We start from the raw sequence: 24,577 nt of genomic DNA, 5'->3' as shown, positions 1-24,577 counted from the left end.
GTCCCTTTCCCTACCAGTAAAAGCCAAACTATGTGAGGATACAAGCAAGTATACAAACCCAGCCAATAAATAATAGTGGGGTGAGGAGGGCTTCACATTAAAAAGCCTAGCAACAGCTTCATAAACTTCAGGTTATAAGAGGTGGTTATAAAGAAAAAAGCAAGAGAGATTTCTATTAGCCTAGACATAGACCCATTTAATATTTTGAAATGTAAAGCTAATGTGATGTGTCATTGCATCAAACCTTGGACACTCAGTTCAAATAAATCTTTCATCAATAAAGCGCATCATCACAACCTGAAATGCATGGCAATGCTAATGCATTTCACCTGCATGTGCTTCCCTTAAGGAATATTCCTAAGGAAAGAGCCCTAATGGAGTTAGCCTGATAATTTTGTAATTTTCTTTCAGCCTTTGCATAGAGGAAAGGCTGTCAAGTCTAGTCTCCATAAAAAGCGAACACACATCTGACCTACATAGAGTACACAGATGCAAGTAGCCCTTCCACCCACTACACAAAAATTAAATGCTACCAACCTGCCTAGTGGATCTTGGGTGAACAGAGGCAAATTCTATTTGTGAACACGTGAGGCAAATCAGCCCTAGATCTCTCATTCCATTTCAGTCTGAGGCTTTTCAAGTTCACTTTGCCAAAAACAGATGTCTTGCCTTGCATAAATACTTGGAGTAGACTTATTTCTTCAGAACACAAGTATTCATGTGCAACCATATATGGTTGTAAGCATGTTCATGCTGCCTGAATGATGCATGTACATTCAGTCATGTAGGAAGAAGTGTGGGACATGAGCAAACAAAAAGCAGTCTATATTATAGCTGTCACACCTGACAGATCTTCCTGTCTCATCCAGGCTGGAACCCAGCTGATTCTTACTCTGGGTTTTACTTGTCTAACCAAATAGAATGTGATTTCTTTTGCCACAGAAGAGAAGAAAAAGATTTAAGATACCTTTAAAAAGTACCTCGGCCTATTCATCTTATGGACCTCTGTCTCTAAAGAGCATAATTTCGCTAATAGATTCAAAACATTCACTCCCTACTCCTGGTTATAAGTGTCAAGTTATCCAAGCAGGGAATAAAAAGCATGTGACTAAGGTGACCAGCTCCACAGGCCAATTACCAAATTTTGAATAAATTAGACTGTTCTAAGACTGTTAAGAGCTATTTGTACAATTTAGACAAATTAACAAATTAGTAAGCATCATAAGAAGCAAGGGCTAGCTCCGATGGAATATTTGCTTTACTGTGAATATTTTAAGTAGCTCCAGGGACTATTCAAATAACATCATATTAGTAAGAATGCGATAAAACAGCATCTACAGTCCCCAGCCAAGATCAAGACCCTACTCTGCTAGATGCTGCATTGATACACATTTTATGACAGTCCCCACCCCAAAGGGTTTAATCTAGATGGAGGAAAGAAATGGAAAAACATTCAGAAAAAAAAGTGATATGAGCTTCACCAGCAGGCCAATGGCAGAACCCTGCCCACAAGACAACATTGCCTCTTTAGACCACAGGAATTTTTTTCTTGTCTTTTTCAGTTATCAGTGGGTTATCTCCTTAGAAGCCAAAAACACCACCACAGTAGGGGTCTTTTGCAAAGATGCTAAGGTACATATGTTGAAGCAGGGGTGTAGGTTGTAGACTTGTTGGTCTAAGGACATAGGCAGACAAGGTTCTTTGGGTGAATCTGATCTCTTTTATTAGATCAACTTAAATAGTTGGGGGAAAAAAAATTCTCTTAGCAAGCTTTTGGGTTTAAAACCGTTCATCAGGCTGAGGAAGCCTTTGCAGTTTGTGATCCAGGAAGAGCACACACCAACAGCAGAGGCTTCCTCAGCCTGATGAAGGGTTTTTAACTCTGAAAGCTTGCCAAGAAAAATTCCCCCCCACACACACAATTTAAGTTGATCTAAAAAATATCAGATTCACCCAAAGAACACTGTCTGCATATGTTGAAGCATTCATTGCAGAGAGCCTGCCATCTTCCCTGTGAAGCAATTCTATGCGATTGCATGAATTTTTCTTGCTATCATTAGTAGGAAAAGAATTAAATTTGGAATGCAGTTTGAAGGGAATGCAGTTTTACCTTAGTATGCATTTAAAAAATAAGCAACTGCACCTACTTCTTGTTATAAAGGTTTTTTAAGGCTTTCAAATCATGCGGGGGGGGGCGGTGTGGATTATTGGTTAGTGTTAAAGTGGAATTGGAGACCCGAGATCTAGTCAAACTCTCCTATTCACCTCACCTAACTGATACACTCCTACTGTTGCCAACTGAGAGTGTTACCTTTGAGCTGGGGCTGCCTCATTGTGCATGGACAGTCTTTTTGCTACCCCCATACTGAAAAGAAGGACAAACAGAAAGGATAGCTAATGAGTATTAAAAAGCATCAGAGCAAATAAAGAAAGTCTTAATGAGGAAGGAATGAAACAAACAAGCTAATCAGTTTACATATTTTATTAGCTGCTCTCAATTTCACTTGCCTAATCCCCCTTAGCAGCAGCAAAGATTCTGAGTTGGAATAAGAGGGTAACATTTGCATAGAAGAGATGCCACCACTTTTCCTTCCTTCCCAACCTGGATGAACCTTAGTTAAAACTTCAGTAAGAAACAAGTGCTTTCTTCTTCACTATCAGAGGCACAGGGTCTCTTTTCATCAGGATTTGTTTACATGAAAATAAGAAAAGGGAAAAAGGATAGATGCCTCCATCAAATATGCTCTAGCAGCAGCTCAGTGCATTTGGAGAGCTGAAATTCCACAGTAAGTTTGTTTCAGCACATTTATGCATACAAATAGTTTGCTGGATCTCCACATTAGCTATCACCACACTAGAATTTCCCCATTTACATCACTGTCCCAGCAAAACGTGAAATGTGTGTAGCGACACACTAAGATCCCTAGAGCCACAACTAAGAACATTCCTCCTTTATTTTTACCCTGTGCTCTGAGAATCCTGTACAAGTTTCACCCCAGAGAAGGCTTTTTGATCCCGCATTTAGTGATCAGCATTCAACCCACTGTGAACCTTATATAAGAGTTGTGTAAATATAAATTAACCTCTTGTACACAAAGGCTAGGTACAGACATTTAAAGAGCCCAAGGCAGAATCGATCTAAGTTAGGCGGTTTTCTGTACACAGCATAGTTTAGATCAGTAAAGAACAGAACACATTCACGGTTTGGGGCGGGCGGTGGGGGGGAAATCTTAAATCAGGTTCCACTATTTTTAAGCCAGTCTGCACACACCAAACTTCTGTTACGAGTATAGGCTGGTTTCCAATCACTTATACTGGTTAAAAGTATAATGTCTGTACCTAGCTCAAGTATCGCAACTGGGTGTTACAAGACCTGGATTCAAAATTCTTGATTAGGTATAGATTTGCTAAGTGAATTTGAGCAAATCATTTTACCTGCTCTCTGCCTCAGCACCCCACCTGTAAAACAGAGATAATGTTGTGAGAGTGTAACGTAGCTCAAATCTATTAATGATTATGTAGTGGTAAGTACTGTGTTTTCATCTCAGCTATTGGTATTTTGACAGACAGGCAGGCCTGTTAGCTTTATGTAAATTGGGACAGCAATCTACCGTCTGAAAACCTAAACTGCAGGAGGAAGCAGAAAAAAAAAAAAAGTATGAAATGGAGATGAAAGCATACATCATCAGTACACAAATTCTTAAAATAGCTTTTCCTTGCCATTTAGGCTGTTCACTCTGCCCATTTGCTTGGTGTCCTTCAACTAAGTAATCCCCTCTGCATTTTAAGTACAGTAGCTTGTCTCATACTTGCAAGATCTGGTATTCCAAGACACGCTATATGGGAACAAGCACTAGCAAGCATCTGAATAACAAAAATCAGTGATGCAATCTCGTTTGAGCTCTACATAGAAAAGTCAGATATAAAATTGATGGTATTTACATGTTCAAAAAAAAAAAAAATCACATCTGCATATGCAAGATAGTCATCAGATACTGTCATGTATTCTTAGGGCTTGCTCAAAATTACACTGCAGCTGGACCTTCCTCCCTTGAAGTAGACAGTCTTGCAGCTACTGAAAAGAAATGCCACTTCACTGTTGCTATAATTTTTTTGCAGAAATAGTAACTTATTTTCATACATGTAGGGTGCTCTGGTGAATCTCAGCTCATGTAAAAAATCCATTCACAAGTGGAAAAGAGGAATAACGAGACGCTGACGGTTCCCACTGGTCGATGGACTGCAACTAAGCTGCACTGCAAGCAGCTACTAGTGCCAGGCACAGTATGTAGCTGCTGCATTCCTCATACAGTGAAATGTTACTCAACAGAACTCTTACTCTTTTGCCAGATGAGCACTGTTGCTTTAAGAGAAGAACATGGCTCATTGTTTGCATTTGGAAATGAGACCATTCACATCAAACCAGGGATTACTGGAGATGTATTGTTATGAAAAGGAATTGCTTTGGTATCTGAATTTTGTAGCACTCCTGTTTTAGGCTCTGTACAGTCACTCAACCCAGAAAGCACTGGAGATATCCTCAAGATGAAAAACAAGAGCACTCTCACCCAGTTTACACTCCAGCTGACACAGCCCTGCTGTCCAGGAGCAGCAGCGCTCACTCCTTTTGTCAGATAGATAATTTAAGGTGCACTTGCAAACATCTGTCAGCAGAAAAAAGGACTACAAGGATGACCAATGGTTAGTCCAGCCTTCAAAGTAACCTGAAGAAAATAAGACAGCTATCTGGGCTCAGGAACCTGGATAAGAACTGAAAAATTGTGTTCTTCCTCAGCAAGCATAACTCAACCAGCAGTCAAGCTCAGAGGTGTCTTCACTTTTTTCCCCCCCTGCCAACACCCGAGACCTGCCCCCCAGTCACATGCAGGGTAAAAGACCAGCTTTAATGCCTTCCTTGGAACCACTATAATTAAACTCATAAACCTTCCAGGTCCCCCCTTTTATGTCTGTTTAATGTGGAATATAAATATACCCCAATTGTAGGGATTACTTATATTAGTGACTGGAGAACATCTTTCTTCTCCATTTCTGTGTCAAATAAAACCAGAAAAAACACAAAAACAAAAACACTTTTGACGTTTCTCACAGTGGCACTGATTGTCCCTCATCTACTTCTGATGTTGTGCAATGGAACATTAAATCCACACAGAATGCATTCAGGTGGATTTTTACCATAAGGTGCTCTTTTATATTTTCTTGCATTCATCGAGTACAGTTACTGCAGGAAAATGAAGGGTGCCTGCTGTAGTGTTTAACCTTCATAAGTTCCCAGGGGGTAATTTCCTACCTCAGACACATATTTTGTGTAGTATCTTAAATTTAATTAATTAAAAAAAAAAATGCTTTTTAGGACACTGTCACGTCACTGCACTGCACAGTATCTCCAAAGAACAGCCAGCTTATATGAATGGTTTGCTTTCCATGGATGAAAACTGTCCAGGGTAACATGTTATCCCAGGCGTGAATGCGTTTTTCCAGATGGGGTAACAACTTACCCCAAGCCCATGTTAATGCATTGCAGTTTCTGTATGTGACAGGCCTGGACCTGTTTGGCCATTTTAGGTGGATGCATCGGAAAGGTCAGCATTCATTCACACCTCATTCCTGTCTATTTCAGGTACCCATGGCAACTAATGGATGGCCATCCTCCACTCTGCTTTTGCAGGTAATGTGGTAATACCTTTTGCTAACCACTTTGCAGGCTGCAAGGTCATCAAAACACCCCATCCTTTGCTAACCACCCCCCTCGGTCACACTTAAATCCACTTCTGCTGTTTTCTCATGGCAAAACCTGCTCCTTTCATAACATACAAGCTAGTTTGCCCTGCCTTTGTTGGAAGTGAGGACAAGGAGTAAAGGGACAGCAGAGAAGAAATAGAACAACAGCATGCTGCAATACACTGTAAGCTACGGAGTCCCCTTCAACAGCAAGGGTTTGATACCCCCAGGCCCCTTTGACCTGCTCTCAATAAGTCCCTGCATGTGTGGTTTCCAAACAGCATCCATCCTCATTTGGCTTGCCTGCAAAGGGTGGATGCTGGTCTCTGGCTTCCATGCTCAGGGGGAGAGGGTGCTACCTGCACTGCCATAGGGCAGGGTGGAGTTGCTTCTGTGACAGCATAGGTGGACTGGCTCATCTTTGTTATTTATATGCATTCAGCTGTAATAATTTTTTTTTCCCCTGCAGTCCAGGATGAGAAGGCAGTGCATATTCAGTGCTGAAGCCTGTCTTGCACAGGTAACCAGGGATGACAGTGACATATCCACTGATGAAATCTTAACCCAAGGCAGTGAGGATGCCAACTTTGTTCCAGACATGGGAGACTGTTCAGAAAGACAACCATGCATCTATGGAAGCTTCATCCAGCTCAGATGAGGACTTGGTGCCACAAGCAGAAGTAACGTCAACACTTCTAGTGGGACAGCCAAGAGGACCAGCCCGGGGTTGCCATGGAAGACCAAGGAGAGCTACAGCAGGTTGTGGAGCAGTACCACTGTCACCACTCCCAGAAGGCACTGAAGATCACACCTTTAGAGGAAGGAATGGCAGAGCGTAGGGAAAAAGTCCACAGCTTTTTCTTCATCATTGGAGAACAGCCAAGGACACAGCTTTTTCTTCATCATTGGAGAACAGCCAAGGACACAGTCCATGGAAGTGCTGGGCCAACAAGAGAAAGTAATAAAAACACCGTGGTGGAAACGTTTTACCCGTTTCTCTCACAAGATATCCCAACTGTTACCATCAGAGAAACAAAGAAAGGCAGACAGAAAATTTAGGGAGTGGAAGGATAGCCATCCTGGAAATAGAAAGTAGTGCCAGGAAGTAGAAAGCTGGATGAAACAGAGCTGAAAGCCTACATTGGCCTCCTACTGCTAAGTGGTCAGTACCACAGTGGTCACAAGGCACTGGAGGAGTTGTGAGAGCAACACACCGGCGTCCTTGCTTCCATGCCACCAAGGTTAAAATGATTCCGTCAAATCACTAACTACCTGGCGATTTGACAACAAACTGACATGTGAGGAAGGAGAGCTGTGGACAAGCTTGCTGCCTTCAGAGATATTTGGACACAATTTGTGGAGCAGCTCAGGAAGTGGTATGTTCAAGGAATATACCTGATAAGCAGCTCATTGCATTCAGGGGTCACTGTCCCTTCAGTGAGTATATGCCCAGCAGGCCTACCAAATATGGCTTGAATATTTGGTGGTGCTGTGATGTAGTAATATCATTCCTCCCATCTAGAGACATTTACCTGGGCAAGCAACCAGAAGCTCCATGCCAAGGTAATCTTGGTACCTAGGTTGTTGAAAAACTGTTCATCCCTGGTACAAGATAGGAAGGAATACTGTGGGTGACAATTTCTTCACAAGTACTGACCTGGCAGATAGACTGCTACAGCAGGACTTGACCTAGTTTGTACTATTCAGAAAAATAAAGGCCAATATCCCAAATGAAATGCAAGCAAATTAAAAGAGAAACTTCATCCATTTTTGCTTTTGATGGGAAACTCACCCTAGTTTCCTACGTTCCAAAGAAGTCCAAAGTTGTCCTATTGCTGTCAAGTATGTGAAAGGTAGACACTGCCAAGTGTCCTGGATATGGACCACCTATGAGAAATTTAAGGAGCAGAGGGTTGTTAGGCCTCCTCAGACAGCCAGGGCCTTTCATGTGTTCTCTCTGTTAAGGGTGGATTTGGGGGTCAGGGATATACATAGAGCTACAACCCACCCTCATATGCCCTACAAATACACAGAGGCTCCAATAAAAGTTCAAAAGCATATTATAAAAACTCACCATCACAACAAAAACAAGATTAAGAGTAGGAAACACACGTAACATCAAGCATTAACTCTCTACACTGGTTCACTGCAACAAACCATAAACAGACCTGCTGGGGGACGGCGAAGGGCAGTGTCAGGACCTTCACAGGCTCACTGAGCTGGAATGACAGTCAGGCCCTCAGACTTCTCTCAGGGGGTCTCAGACCAAGAGTGAAGGAAAGGTGATAATTACCAAACCAATGGATGATCGAGGTCCCAAATCCAGTAATGTTTTTTCAGGTAAGTATCCAATTACAATCCTATCCAATAGGTCACCCCTCTCTCTCACTACTCATATGCCTCAGACATGCAGGTATGATCACTAACCAAGTAAGCTCACACACCATTCAAACCGCAAATACTCTCAAGCATCCATACTCCATTTGCATGCCAAATCACACTTCAGGATTCCTTAAACACTCAGAGTCATACCATGTGTTAGTCATTCTTCGTTGAGTATACTCATGTGCACACAACACCCTACTCTTGTGCTCTTGGCACTCAGATGTAACACACAGCACTCTACTGGAGCACACAAGCTACTGCACAAGCTCCCCAGATGTAAGTGGCTCACTGACACCATTAAGGTGGAAAGTTCAGCTATTCTAGAACCTTCCCATCTCTAATTGGTGTGTGCATGCTCAGGAGAGATCTCATGTTATGGACCGCATCCAACACATGCACCATGACCTGTCAGTAGGTGGAGAGCAAAAAAAGCCTGACATCATCCATGACTACACTGAAAACAAGGGTGGGGTGCCTAACTTTGACCACTTAGTCCATATGACCACCTGCAGATGGAAAAAAATAAAAAAAAATAGCACTGTTTTTCAATATGCTGGATGTGGCTGCCGTTGCCAGCCTCATCATTTGGCTAGGCCACAACACAAACTGGAAGCAAAGATCACATTTAAGAAGACAGCAGGTTTTTTTTGCAGGAGCTTGGAGACCAGCTGATCGATAGACAAATAAAATGAAGTGTGATGGGTACACATAATCTGCCTGCATCTGTCAAGTCTGGTATGACTGCCCTAGATTACAAACTGCCACAACGCATCCCAGAAGAACCTTCTGCAAGCATGAATGGACATTGTGCTTTTTGTCCAAGGGCAGATGACTGTAAAATCCAAAAATGATACAAAGATAGTAAGCAATTTGTGTGCACCACAGTACATCGCTGCTGCTTTGTAAGGAATGCAATATTTAGTTAAAACAGTTAGGAAACATTTTTGGAAGTAACTGTTAGTTTGAAAAGTTTGGAAGTAATTGTTAGTTTGCAGTGTGAACTGCAGACTTAGCAAATTGTTTGAAATTATTTATGATGATTTGAACCCAAAATATTATTTAACTAGAACTAAACATTTAAACAATTTTTTAGACTTTAACAACATAAATGAAAAACCTGTACATTTAATAAATAGTTTTTGGTACATTTATACTGTTGTCATTGGTTTCATTTTGTTCATGTGGGCAGAGTAAGAAGTTACCCCATGAGAACAATGGTTAGTTTCATGAGAACAGATGAGCGTTAATCAGAGAGCTTTAAAAAAAAAAGGTAGCTCCCAGATCAGTTCATCAGCTTCAGCCACCAATCCTATCGTAACAACTATACAGACAAACCTCTGTATGGAAACCTACTACCTGCAAAGGAGTTCCCACATGTCCACAGGGTATATTCAACAAGGTCTCTTGGCAGAACTGGATCTAAAGCTCCTATTAGAAACAGTGTGGGCTAGCAATATCTTGTGCTAATACTAACAGGTTCAAAACTTTAAAGGTCCCATAAAACAATCAGGCTATTCATGAAAATAAGGGCTCAGCTTGTGAAGGAATTACACACTCAGATCATAAATACTAGTAGAGAAAGCTATTGCTTAAAAAGAACGTCTCACCAAGTTATGAGAAGGACTCTAATGGATGTTTTACAGTACTCATTGCACTATTCTTTTTGCTGGGAAGCAAGTAGCTAGAGGGTCCTTTTACAATATATATCTTGCCATGAGCCAACAGCCACAGATGAACACTCCCCTTATAAAGACAACCTCAAAAAGACACACCAGCAGCTTCCTGATCACAAGACACCCATAAGACCATTCTTCTAGTAGCAACATCAACGTCTTCTGACTAAGCAGAATTTCTAGCTCTGGGCTGTCATTCTAGTGTTTTTTCTAGAACTCTTCACCACTGATGACACCAAAAAGCCACATCTATAGTGTGCGGAAGAAGTTCTTACTAGGAAAAGAGTCACTTTACCCACTAGCTTCCAACAGCTTGCTCACCTTCCTGTTGGTTACTGCTGTAGACTTAGTCACATGCATCTTCACATCCTCACCCTTGAATGTATGGAGGACTGAGAGAATCACCTCGAAGCTCCTGCAAATCCAGGATCCTGCCAAGTGGGGAGGGGGAGCAGGAGGGGACATATTTAACAAGCACTAACTACACTGGATGCTGATGGACAGGGCAGGGTGAAGGAATCTGTGGAAACAGTTATATAGTCCCCGATAGCTAAGACCCAGATCTACATCTACTCTAATACATGAGAGAACTAAGCTTTAGGAGCGTGTGAAGTGGGCCCTATTCAATTCGGATTAGGCCCAAATCAGGGACAGCGATTCAATTGATTCAGATCACTGTCCCCGATTCGATTTAGCCGACTCCGAATCTGAAGATTTTATGCCGATTCAGAGAACGAGTGATTCGGACACAGACACGGCTTTAAAAGTTCTCTCTGCATACCGCGAGCTCATGATTGCTGCGATGCTGGACTGAATGGAGCGTCTCACAGGAGTGTGGGGGGCCCACCATATGCTCAGCAGCAAACCAGGAAGTACTTCCAGTCCATTTTCCAGGTCTGCTGGGGAGCGGGGGGGAAGCGCACTTCTGGCTTGGTGATTGGCCTAAAGGGGACTCCAGGTGTCCCCCCCCAGACTCAGGAGGCACCAGTCACTGAGCCAGGGAGGTGTGGGGTGGCCCCCCCAGCACACTCCTCAGTGGACCCAGAAGTGCTTCTGGTCCACTTTCGTGTCTGCTGCCGAGCATGCCCCAGCATCGCAGCACTTGCAAGCTGCCTGCTACCTAGATGCATGTAAAAACATTTAAAACACGTCTGTATGTCTGAACCTCCCCAAATTGATTCAGTGTTCCGATTAAATCTGGAGAGGTTAAAGGGTCATCCTATTTGATTCAGATTCGGTGACCAAATCTGGCCATATGTCCACTGAATCGAATCAGCAACTAGAGCTTCGCACAGCCCAACTAAGCCTCTTACGTCAAGCTCTATTGTTATGAAGGGCAAAATTTGCCATCTTAACAGCAGACATGCATCTCTGAAATTCATCCTGAGCACAGAGCTGGCTGCTTCTATAATGATAGGATGTGCACCTTTCTCACTAGATCCTTCTAATTCCAGCTTTCCAGAGGGGCTAGCAAGCCTGAAGGCAGGGAATATGGCATCTGGGTTCTTTCAATTTGATCTTGAGTAGCTCATCATAAGTCTAGCAAGACATCTAGAATCCCAGAACTATGAAAAAAGCAACTTATAGCTATATGACCCATACTGGATGACAGCATAGGCCTGGTCCAGAGAGAAGTATAATCTAATTAAGTCTTAAAAAAACAAAAACAAAAGGAAGAACGAATCCTGAATCTGTGTTTAAGTTCTAATACGGCTACTCATTACCATATAATCTATGAAAGCTGAAGTCTCATTTTTGGCAGGAAATTTCATCCTTTATCCACATTTAAATTGCTTTACTGAGGATTTGATATGCCTGTCCTTTAAAGATGACAGGGCAAACCGCAAAGTCTTTTCATACCTATTGTTTGTATTTTGCCAGAGGAAGTGTTGGAACGGACAAGCACAGCGTTATTTCCTGACAGAGCTGAAATATAGAGCTTGCCCCAAACTCTGTTCATTTGTCTTAAATCTGCCTTTAGCCATGATCAGAAAACGGGTACAGGCTTATCCTTTTTATAGCTTAGGCTTTCTACCACGCATCTACCTGCAAAAACATCTGGATGATGAAGCAGTGGCACCGTGTTAATTTCTGGTCTCCCATGGTACCAACATATACTGTTCAGCTGATGCTGCAGATTTCAATGAAACTAGTTACACAGTCCAGAGATGCCATTTAATTTATTCTTGTTTCCTAAAACAAAGTGGCATTAATTTTATTTTGAAGAGAGTCTTTGGGGCAAAGACAGGACTTTGTTCAAGGTCTCTGGTAAACTCTCCAGCTAGTGGAGAAAGTGATGTTCGCTGGAAAAAACAGTTTGCAGCACTGGGGGGAACATGTGGTTTTGGAGCACTTAGTTCAGTTCTACAGGTCTCAGCTACATCAAGCTCAAAGCAGAACTGAAGATGCAGTCTTTTTTCCAGCAGCAAAAATCCCATTAATAAGCTGAGAAGATAAGACTAAGTCTGGTATGTTTAGGAATAAGGCCGTTTTTAGACTATGATTTGGTTTCTGAATCTTACAAAGAGCAATTTAAAAGTGTTTTTGATGTGAGCTTGCTCTTTTGGAGGAAGGGGAAGGCAATTCCTTTTCAGTGAGAATAGCAGTAGTCACTCGTTAGGTCCCTCTGCAGAAAGCTACTTCCAAACAGATTCCAGACTGAAAGATTAAACTGGTCCAGTATGAACAACACAGATTTCTGTTTAGAGTTTGCGCCAAACAATATATACATAAGCAGACCGGATTCAACCTAAAGTGACTCGTACTGCCCTAACAAATTATAGAAAATTAGGCATGGGAGGACCCTCAGGGTGTCATCTAGTCCAACCCCTTGCTCAAAGCAGGACCATCCCCAATTAGATCATCCCAGTCAAAGCTTTGTCTACCCAGGTCTTAAAAACCTTCAAGAATGGAGTTTCTACCACCTCAGGGTAACCTGCATCATTGCTTTACTACCCTTCTCATAAGAGAGATTTTCCTAATATCTAACATAAAACTTCCCTTGTTGCAACTTGAGACCATTGGCTCCTTGTTCTGTTATCTGCTACCACTGAAAACAGTCTAGCTCCATCCTCTTCGGACTCATGCTTCAGGTACTTAAAGACTGCTATTAAACCCCTCCCCTCCTTGGTCTTTTCACTAGATTAAATAAACCCAGCTCCATCAGCTTCCCCTCAGAAGTTGTGCGCCCCAGTCCCCTAACCATTTTGTTTCCCTGGACTCTCTCCAATTTGTCCACATCCATTCTGTAGTGGGGGGCCCAGAACTAGACAGTACAAGAGTGTCTTTACACATGCTCCCGGGTGGGGAGGGGGGGCAGGGGAAGAGGGGGACATTTCAAATTAGAGAGGTTCTTGGGAGCCTCTGTAATTACAAGTGCCAACAGCATGTCACATATCCAGCATCCCACACTGCAAAATGATGGTGGGGTTGCGTTAACTAAAGCTTGTCGAACAAGATTTAGTTAAAAGCATGGGGACACTCAATACGTGTGATGCCAAGGCTACTGGAACATGCTGATTAGCATGCTCCAGCAAATTTTATTAATTGTGCAGGTGTCAGGCATGTGTACAAGTGACCAGTACTCCAGATGTGGCCTCACTGGTACTGAGTAGAGAAGAATCATTTCCCTTGACCTACTGGCAGCACTCCTACTAATGCAGCCCAGTATACCATTAGCTTTGTTCACAACAAGGGCACACTTGTGGCTTATTGCTAGTATAACCCCCCACGTCTTTTTCTAAAGAGCTGCTGCTTAACCAGTCAGCCTCCAGCCTGTACTGGTGGCTGGGACTGTTCCATCCTAAGTGTAGGACTTTGCATTTGTTCTTTTTGAGCCTCATGTAAGATTTCTTTTGGTCCAATCCTCCAATTGTCTAGGTCACTCTGAAATCTAGCCCTACCCTCCAGCATATCTACTACTTCCTTCCAGACTGGTGTAATCTGAAAATTTGCTGAGAAGGTACTCCATCCCATCTTCCAGGTTGTTAATGAATACACTGAACAAAACCAGCCCCAGGACCAACCCTTGAGGCACTCCACTTGATACTGGCTGCCAATGAGACATTGAGCCATTAACTACTACCTTCTGAGCTCAAAGTTCCAGCCAATTTCCAATCCACTTTACAGACCATTCATCCAATCAGTACTTCTTTAACTTCTTGCAAGCAAGCTAAGCCAGTCTAATTAGCCACCTTTCTAAATTTAGTTGGGATTTAGAATGAAAAATTATACACAAGAAGGTAAGACAGAAGGAGGACTCATTTCAGAACCCCACCTCTGCAGTATCAGAACCTCTTTCATTAATTTGCTAATGAGGTGTCACTGAAGGACTATTTATGGTCTTTTAATGCTATTGCTTCTTCTCAATATTGCTATTCTAACCAAAAAGTTTTTGGGGCTTTTAGTTGAGAATGAATTCTTTCTTTTATCATCTCATTATTAAAGTAGACATAATTATCTCCAATTCTGCTAGCACTTTATTAGCTACAGCTACCTTTTTGCATCCATCATTATGAAAGCCCAAGAAGTTCAGACTGTACTGTCAGTCATGCTTATGATGTTTACTTTTAGTACACCTGGTCTGTTGCTAACCCCTGTAGTCTGACCCAAAGCCAGTGCAAAAAGTCCTATTCCCTTCAATGGCCTTTGCTTTCTGTCCACGGACTAGCAACAGGACACAGCAGAAGTTACATGCAAAAAAACATATCTTTTTGCAATTAATGTGCAATTGCTTCTACTGGAAATGGAGAGGATGTAAAATACATGTAGTACAGTTAGCTCTACTTCCATCCCCATGTATGTCATTAATAGTCCTCTGTTTAAAAATACTAATGCCTTATCTTTAACAGTATAATGTTACATTCACGCCCTAATGCTATTGAATGCTAGAAGGCTGTTCTAAAAAAAAAAAAAAAAAAAAAAAAAAAAATCACTCTCTGCACTCGCGTCACCTTAATTATACATACTTTACAAAAGACAGGATTAAGTTTACATCAGAGACACAGCTTGTCGAAATCTGACCTTCTAATTAAAGTACACACTTCTGAGTCAGAGGCACTAGATACTATTACTCACCTGAATTAACATCAGCAAAAACATTAAAAATAAAATAAGCTGGTATTGGTAGAAAGAGACATAGTTCACACCACGCAAGAAACATTGACATATTCTTGCATACAACAGCAAAAATCAGCTTAATCACAAATGACAACTTTCAAAAACCTTTGCTTTGGATTCATCCGTCACTTTTTTTTTCTAGGCCACCTCAAAAACAAAAGCTCTGTCTTCTTAAAATGCAATAGCTTCAGGCATCTTAAAAAAAAAAAAACCTGACATAACTCAGGTTTAAGAAAATGTCTGTTGGGTTTCAGATCCTCCCAACAGCCCCTCTTTACTATTCACCTTGATTCAGATTATCCAGATCAGCATGAATTTTACAGATCAGCCTTCCACATTGAATATACGTATGAAAAGTGTAGATTTTGAATTGTATTTTAGCAACCTCATTAAAAGCTTTATAGTTGTACAAAAATAGTTTGTTGTTCGCCAGAAACATTTTTCCTTTTTCTCTAGTAGGCTTTATGAATCTACAAACTGTTTGACACTGTATCTTTATGTTAGTTCAATTTGGCTCATTATTTTAGATTATTTTTTTGTGTGTATATTTAGCCTTTCCATCATTAATCTTTTCCTGGTTTCAGATCAAATGAAGTCTGAAGACTAATTTGCACAGGAACTGAGATCTGAACATATCGTTCTTGCCATTTTATTTCTGAAATAGGGTCCTTTTTTCCTAACAGAATGGAATCCTGTACCACACAAGGAAATGACTTTACAGGGGAAACAGGAAGAGACCTACTTATTTTCAAGTGAGCCTCAGCCATCTCCAACATACATACATAACATTTTGAAAAATTCTACAGTACCTTTTAGCGCATCAGGGAGCTCCTAAGATTTTATATCCACAGGCAACACTTCCTTTGAAGGAATGTAGATTTCCTTCTAGGCCTGAAAGTTCTAGATGCAAATCAATACAGAACAAATCAAAAAGGAAGTTCTGCTGATTTTATGCTCTACTTTGGTGAAAAGCCCCAGTCAAAAATCTCTCTTGGTTCTAAACTTATTTGGTTTTGAAGGACCAAGTCAGAACACATTTACCAATTGAACAGTAAACTGATCACCATCAGGAGCTTTAGGCCACTCCTTAAAACCTAGTTATAACACATTTTTGCAAAATTAACTGCTTACTTTTTTTCTAAAGGAAGTAGTTCTTAAAGAGATACAATCTTCTTTGCTTTGTCATTCTCTTGAAATCCACCTGCAACATTATCTTAATGATCAGAGCTAGCCTATGGACAATCTTTCGTGAGTGCCATAGTATATGCGCACTTCATGAAGGAAGGCGCATCCAGCTAAACCTAACTCCACCACTAGAAACAAGGTTATATAAAGCTTCCAGGAATACAAACAATAATGTTGCAACAAGTCATTGATGAAGGTAAGTATGCCATAAAAAAAGATGGCAAGAAGTCTTTTTCTTTTCATATATTAGTTTGGTGCACCAGGATTTAGATTTAACTTAACTTCCTGGCTGCCACTCACCCATAATTCTGGAGAAGGAAAAAAAGAAACCCTTCTCCTTAAAAATCATCAGCAGATGCAGATACTTGTTTGGAACAGTAGTTTTCAACCTATGGTCTGCAGATACCCAGGGGTCTGCAGTCTAAGCAAAAGATGGCCATGATCCATCAAAAGTATTCGAAGACCTACACTTACAATTCAAGGGGGTCTGCACCTCCATTCAATATTATATATATATATATTTTTTTTTAGGAGTCCGCAAATGGAAGAAGGTCAAAACTACTGGCTTAGAAGCTTTTCTTCATGTACCATCTTTGCTATACGGATATGAAACTTTCCACCATGATATTTGCCATGACTTGGCTTTTTATGTTCTTCTTCTCTGGGAGTTTCTACAGAGCTCAGTTGACACACCAACCTTCTTTCCTCTTCTAGGTTGAAGGTAACTGCTAACGCACTCTGAGAAAGTCAGCATCCCCCCCACATTAGAAAAGCGCCTTTGACAACACAGATAACTTAAGCCCGGGGTGGGGGGGCAAAAATCTTGTTTGCCCTTGAATCCTTGCCTTAATTCTTGGAACATGAGTACAACATCACTCTAACATTATCATTGATTCCAGACAGCATTTGAAAAAAAATCAAATGAATAAGTAAAAAGTTATCTAGGGCAAGCATAGATAAATGGAAACAGAGCATGAAGTCTAGTTTCAAGTCAGGGTCTAAGTTCTCGTACATTCTCTCCTATTCAGATTATTCTTGATAATATACAACTGGTGTCCCAAATCAGCTTCTTTCTAAATGCCACACTTGGAGAGCCACTGATGTAAGCTATTGTTCAGCATGTGTGTGGCACCTATGCACAAGGGGCTAGTCTCTGACTTCTTTGATATCAAAGAAAATGCTTCATGCCTTGGGAGCTGCCAAATACAAGCTTAAAACCCCTTGCTGTAATTTCTAGCAAAGTTCAAACTGAAGAGCCACTGAAAAAAGGGCTGTCTGTTGAGATGTGGGAAGAGCTCATTAGAATTTGAAGCTCAGTATAGAATTCCTTGGAAGGTTATCATTTCCCCCCACTGCTGGGAAGCAAAATATTTGAATGTATTCAGAGAACACCAAGGCATACTGAGATGCATGCTCTCACACATAGTTTGTAAAAAGAGCCATTTCTTAGTTTTTTTCTTTGGTTGTGGAATATGTTAGAGTTCAGAATACCTTTCAAATACATGCCGATAGCCAGATTTGGGTGGGGAGGGGGAAATCCTACTGTTCAAGACAGATTTCCAAGGCTTTAGACTGTCAATTGGTCTGAAGAGTAGATTTCTGTTTCTGGTCTCAAAACGGCCATTCAAATTCTCAGTCTGCATGTACTACTTACTCTCAACTAACTCCTGTCCATTAGAAGAACTACCTCTTTCCAAACAAACCAACCAAAATGCATAATAACCACAGGTTAGGGTAATGTCTTATAAGCCCCCATTTGCTGCAAAGAAAGTACGTTTGTTCCGGTGCTGTTCAAGCTAGCACAGAGTTTGATTAGTGCATTCACAATCTATTTGGTCAGTACAAAGCACCTTAAATATGTTCCAATAGGCACAATAGCAACCTTCACCCAAGATACCAAGGCTTAAATTTTCCAAAGCAGTAAGGTAAGCTGTCATTTTTTCTATAAAGTCACTCTTTTTCTAAGCAGAGCTCTGGATTACAATGATCAATAAAAGCTTTTTTTGAACACAGCATATACCCAGCCAACATACAATCATTTCCCCACAAAAACAATACACAAACACACCTGGGTTGATATAGTTCCATCAATATAGTGCTGAGACACAGGGAACAGTATGTTGTCCAATCAAACTTGTTTATTGTTTCTTTTAGGGGAGACTAAAACAGAAAAGGTTTTATTCCACACCCAGGAGTTAAAAATCCTACTCTCAGTGAAGTCAACGAGGGCTATGCTATTGCCTTCAGTGGGGTCAGGATTTTACCAACTTGTTTTAAAAACCACAAAAGTTTCTCATCCTATAGCTGTTGGCACTTCTGTCCTCTTTTCTCCTTTCCCATTCTCCTTGCATTACTATACAGGTGGAAGACACCAAGTCAGGCCAAAACTTGCAAGAAAAGAAAAAAAAAATCAGTTGTAAATGATAGGACTTAAGGGGGGGGGGGAAAAACAAAACACACAACAAAATAAAAGACAAAAAACCAACAACAAAACAAAAAGACTCATTTCCAGCAGCACATCCACATATCTTTTTTTAATATAATTTTTCAAGAAAATATGAATAAATTGCAAGGCACAAGAACCTATGACTGTAATAACCAAGGGGGACAGAGGGTAAGACTATATGGGGGAAAAATGTAAAAGTTCAAAGAAAAAAAAAAAAAAAGAAAAAAAGAGATACCACATACATCAGTCAAACATTTGCACCTGCAACAAAAGGGGGACAAATGCTCTTGAAATCAGAGTAGAGAACTTAGAGCCAAGACACTTTCAAAATACAAATCAATGTTTAAAAGCACCTTAGGTACAGAATCTAAGAGAAGAATCACAGGAAGATAAAATCTGGGAGGGGTGCAGCAGAACACAAGTTTAGTTACCAAACCCTCTACGGCTGGTAGTAGAAATAAGACGACTAAAAAGGTGTTATTAAAAAAATAAAATAAAAAAAAAAATACAAAAACCTTTTATTAGAAATACTTTTAAAGTTAATAAATGCATTTAAGAAAAGAAAAGAAAAGAATGGGGGGGAGCAGCTGAAGAAGAAAGAAGGGGGAAAAAATACTCACCAAGCAAGAAAAGGTCAGAGGTAAAAATTTCAAAGAAGAATTGACTGAGAAAGGGAAGGAGGAAAGAGTGACAGCCACCATACAGGGGTGGTGGCGGTAGCAGCAGCAGCCCTAGCCACTACCACTACCACTGCCCCCGCCGCGCCGCGCCCTCCTCTGCTCGGGGGAGCCGCCAACCCAGTGCGGGCGCGGAGATTCTGGCAGCCCCGAGTCTTTCCAGCGGACTGTACCACTGCGGCTGCTGGGGGGGGGGGGGGCGGTCACCGCGCCAAGCCCCACGGCCCGCGCCCGCCTGACCCGCTCGGCAGCAGCGCGGCACCCCGGCAGCGGCTCTAGGACCGCGTGACATGGGCAGCTCGCGCTAGTGGAGGCCAGCAGTGCCGAGCCCGGCTCTGCGGCCGGGGAAAGCAGCTCTCATCCTCACCCCAGAGGGCGCGATGGAAGGGTCCAGCTCCTGGAGGCGCGGATTGGCGGGGGCGGGGCTGCGGGCTACATCCCGGCGAGGCGCCGTGCGGGGGCTGCAGCTGCGAGAAGGGTATCGCAGGCCGCGGCTGGCATCTGCTTGCCCCTTTAGCCGGGGCGTATCTCTCCCATGGATCCTCAGCCCGGGTCGGCTGGCACCTTCCTCCGGCTGCGGCACGATGCGCGGGAAGCCCGAGCAGCAATCCTGAATGAAGCCTTCGCCTGAGCAGACTCCCTTTTTACTTCAGCGAGAGCTTTATTATACAGGGGAGGGAGAGGGAAGTAGGCTTGGACCACGAGGTGAGAGAGTCTGTGGATGAGGAGTGGTGACATGGGAGGGAGAAAACCCTCTGGGCAGGCGGTGACTATGGCTGAAGTTCCAGGCCAAGGAAATCGATCCCAGCGTTACTGTTAACTCTAGCAGGGCTAAGGTTTCATTTCACCCCAACTCTTTGGCTTATAATTTGCTGTGGTATCATACAATATAATTCATAGCATCACAGGCCTGAGCTCTACTTTGGATACTCACCAGACTCGTGTGTTGGATCCTGATCCACTGGGCTTGTGAGCTTAAGTCTCAAGTAGAACCAAGGTCTGGGCACACCCCCTCTAGGCTGAGGCCTTTCCATGCATTCCAGGTATGCATCTGACCAGCCTGAGCACTGGATCCTGTGCTTCAGCCCTTGGGCTATTACTGACCTCTCAGGCTCTACTGAAGCTTGATCATACTTTCTCCCAGATCTCCCCATGGAAGGTATAAGCTTTCTAGTTCAAGTTTTAACACTTCAAAAGCATATGATAAATGTGAACAGAGCACAAGTTTTGACACAGGCTTCCTAAAAACACTGCTCACTGGTATGAGAATTACCGTATTTTTCGGACCATAAGACGCACTTTTTTCCCCCCAAAAGTGGGGGGAAAACGAGGGTGCGTCTTATGGTCCAAAGGTGTGTGTCCTGGGGAGATGGGGTGGAGCCCGAGCGGGACATCCGCCGCTTGTTTACACCGGAAGCCGGCGCCCGTGCCGGTGGCCGGGAGCCGGCAATAAAAATGGCCGGCCACCGGCACACATAGTCTCTCCTGCCATAAAAACTGGGTGCGTCTTATGGTCAGGTGCGTCTTATGGTCCGAAAAATACGGTATACCACTAGTGACAAAAAAAAATAAGAAACCCTGTCCGGATCCTCATGCCTCAGTTCTCTGACAATTCTAGAGCACTTTGTGTGCCAGGGTCAAGCATCCTTAGGTAAAGCAGGGTTGCTTTGCAAATCTTCTCCAAAGCCTCTATCATTACCATCATTTGTTCTGTGTTCAGTAACTTTGCACCTCCCTCCTCCCTCCAAAGAGGTAGGAGAGCACTGTTTTTCATGCGCTTCAGGAGAGCTTAACATCTTGCCTAGTTATAACATCATCATTAAATGCAACACCTCTTTTGCATCTCATCTGGGAAGTACATTCTAGAAACCTTCAGCCCAGGCATATACACACTCTTGTAGTAGCTCTAAATAAAGCTGTTTCATGCCATCAGCCAGAATATGCAAGTTGCACGTTGATTCCTTAAATCATCATGCATGCAGGCACTGCGATTCATACAGGTAATCCCACAGAAGCCACCAGGGCTGTTAATATGAACAGGGGTTTCTTGCATGCAGAGTAGCTTGTAGGATCAGCCTTGAACTATTACTTTGTTTTAACATATTAAAGAAAAGATAAACATAAAAAGTCAGCTCTACATACAGAAAACCTCACCTTGGAGTGAAGATGTGAGTGTAGGGCTCTTGTGCACTGCAGCAACTTGCTCTAATGTCAGTGTTTACTCTACTCTTTGGCTCATTCTTGTGAATAAATAACGGAGTTAACCCCTTTTTTGGGTACTCCCTGTGAGTTGTACTTAGTGGTTCTGCATTGTTTTTCACCAATTTTCACTGGATTCCCTGATTTTTTTTTCTTTAAGTCATTCAGGTTTTACTGATTTACACTCATTTTTCAGTTCAAATCCCTGTTAGCCAGCACAAGTATGGAATGGCCCATCCCCCACTTGTCCTGGTTAACAGGGATTTGAACTGAAAAATGAGTGGTGCCAGTAAGCTAGAAGTGCTGCTGTGCTGGTTATCCGAGGCACAGGTTACTGACCGGATGGGGGTGGGAGGGCACTGGCTGTGTGGGGGCCAGGGGAGGGTGGCTGAAGCTGCTGCCTGGGGGTGCAGGGCTCCTGGCTCTGACCCTGGGCAGGGTGGGGTGGACCAGACTGCAGAAATCGCTCCCTGGGCAGGCGGGTCCGAGCTGCAACCCAGAGGTTCCAGCTTCACCCTGCCTCGGGCACTGGGAGCTGGGAGCCCCACCAGGGGGCAGGAGAGCCTGGACCCAGTCTGCGTGGTGGGCACTGCACCCAGTTGCTCCGCATGGGCCCATGGGGCTGGAGCCGCTGCCTGGGAGTGCAGGGCTCCCGGCTCTGACCCCAGGTGGGGCAGGAGGTGCTGAGGTTGGGTCCCCCCACTCCACATCTGGCCACATGCCACCTCCCTATCCCCCCAAATGCCAGGGCTGTGGCAGCAGGCTGCTGCAGTGGGGGGAGGGGCACAAATGCAGCCAGGGAAGAAAGGCAGGGTGTGGCTCCATGTGCTTCCTGCCACTGATCCGAGGGCACCAGCCCGCAGCCCTCCCGGGGGTGCATAGCAGTAACAGCTGTGCCCCGCACTCGCTGACAGCTCCTCTTGCTTTGCTCTCTGCTGCAGCCCCAGAAGCAGCCAGTGGGCTGTGCTGTGCCCCTCCCCCCATCCCTTCCCTAGTCCCAGCCTTCCTCCCTCCATCACCGCTGATTTAAACTGATTTTTTCCCCCTTTTATACTGATTTTATCCCAGTTTTATTTCAAAGATAAACCTTGAAAAATCCCTGGATTTTTTGTAATAAAAACTGAGAATGCAGAATACTAGTTACATCTTACTTGTGTTGGCCTTCTATGGGCTCAGTAGGCAATGCTGTTTGCTCAGTGGTAAGGGTATTTAGCTTAAAACCTGGGAGACCCAAGCTCAGTTTCCTGCCCTACCACTGCCATCTTCTGTGACCTGAGCAAGTCACTTATTCTCCTTTTGTGGGACCAAACAAGGAGGTGTGTTCAACAAAGTTTCATCCAGATCCTTTGTTATCTGCAGGTCTCCAAACACCCTTGACACCAACATTAGTTTGGTGTGATATAAACTGAACAAAGGTCACAATCCTACAGGCATTTAGAACCTACCAGATTGCTTCCTAGTAATAAAGATGTGTTACCAGCTATATTACTTTCTGTTACTAGAGCTAGACCAGGTAATTAGGCACATTTAAAATGTTTGCGCAGTAGGATCATCCAATATTAGCCCTTATTTTTGGGTCAAGTACAGTACTATAAGATCCAGATGGCTTTCAAATGGAGGCAGTGATCCAATGGAAGGAACATTAGGCTGTGAAGCAACAAACATTGGTAATATTTCCAATTCTGCATCTTGGACAAGTCATATGCCTCTTTAAGCTTTGGTTTCTCCATCTGCAAGATGGAGCTCATAAAACAGAGCTAGTAAAAAAAGGAATATTTCCCTATAAGTGTACACATGCCTGCACATGCACACGCATGCACACACACACGCAGTTGACTTTTTAAATATTTCCATTTTAAAATTGCCACTATTTCTCAGGCTCCTGTTCTCTTCCATAAGCTGGCTTCACTTGTTAGGCTTTTCCCACTTTGTTCCTTGGCCTCCCTCTTATAAGAGGGGAGAAAAGTGAGCCATGGGGATCACATAAGCATAGTCTCTTGATTCACAGAGGAGTATTATGAAGCACTAACAATCCTCACAAAGCTGTGCACCACTTTTCAGAATAGGAATAACCTGGCTTTTTTACTAGTCCTTGAGATGGTTTGGGCATTTAATTTTTTGAGTAAAAATAAATTATGCAGAAAGCAGCCACTTCTTACAAAAAGTATAACCCCAAACCCCATATTTTATCAAAGAGAGTAACAATATTTTTGTATCCTTTTTAAAAAGTGCTTTGAGATCTAGGGATGAAAAGTACTATTAAAGCATTCGTTATTCTTTATTAACAGCAAAAAAGGATGAATTGATTATTTAGAGAAGGACTTTGCTGCAGAAGAGAGAGTGTATTTAATTTTCAACACCTAGAACAATTATTTCTTATTAATAACCTTGCAGAGAGGTACCCCACTGAGAGATACTGCTGGGATGCTTTGAAGTGAAGTCTCTTAAATCACAAAAAAGAAACATCCTTTTCCTGGGACACAACAGAGCCAGGAAAGGGGTTTTTTTAATTTTTAATTTTAGATTTTCTCTTCAAGATAGAAAATATGATACAACATGATGCTAAGCAAAGGGATACAACAAAATGTCAAGCAATTTGCTACGCGTCACAAAGTGAGTCAGTGGCAAGAATCAGTGGAGCTGCACTCTGTGCATATATCCTCACTCAGGGGGAAAGGAGTAAAGGAGGAATGGGCACATTGGTCACATCCAGATGAGCATGGATGTGTGGTATGTAGTGCCACAGACCCATCTGCAGCACCACGCACCACACATGGAGACATTTTCCACACTGCTATCTTGCAGTGCAGGTGGGTTTTTTTACCCTGGGACATCCTGGGGTCCAAAAAAAAAAGTGTGGTGGCAGCACTTGTCACCAAAAACCAGAGCTGGCAAGGCTCCCAGCTGCAGGAGCACCATGGCTACAGCTCCCTGATGCCCCCAGAACCCCAGGTAAGGCTGCTGGGGCCAGCACAGTTGCTGGCCTCAGTCTCCCTGACCCCACCCCGGGTAGCTTGCTGCGTGCCAGAGTATGCACAGTATGGGCAAAAGGTGTGCCACTGCTACTTGTCCCCAGGTAAGCAAACATCAGTGCTCGCCTGGATGCAGCCATTATGAGAAAGATAAATCTGAAACAATATCCACCAGCCATTCTT

General features: G+C 42.9%; 1 protein-coding gene across 9 annotated transcripts in view; it reads right to left on the bottom strand.

Moving 5' to 3' along the window:
* The window catches only part of RALY (RALY heterogeneous nuclear ribonucleoprotein), a 437,215-nt gene extending 417,318 nt beyond the window's left edge, over positions 1-19,897 (bottom strand). For 6 of the 9 annotated variants that reach the window (XM_090064601.1, XM_090064599.1, XM_090064603.1 and 3 more), the window contains exon 1: positions 19,167-19,339. The gene's annotated coding sequence lies outside the window, so the exon portion shown is untranslated. Of the gene's footprint in view, positions 1-18,168; positions 18,261-19,166; positions 19,340-19,590 lie in introns of those variants that run through there. The other 3 variants (XM_090064602.1, XM_090064607.1, XM_090064608.1) reach the window with 2 other exon arrangements.
* Between the last annotated feature and the right edge of the window lie 4,680 nt (positions 19,898-24,577).

This window comes from Crocodylus siamensis, chromosome 10 (genome assembly GCF_052110815.1).
Source record: "Crocodylus siamensis isolate JL-2025a chromosome 10, ASM5211081v1, whole genome shotgun sequence".
In the NCBI taxonomy this organism is placed as follows: domain Eukaryota; kingdom Metazoa; phylum Chordata; order Crocodylia; family Crocodylidae; genus Crocodylus; species Crocodylus siamensis.
Note: the sequence above shows the minus strand (reverse complement) of the source record. Positions and strands in the feature narration are given on the sequence as shown.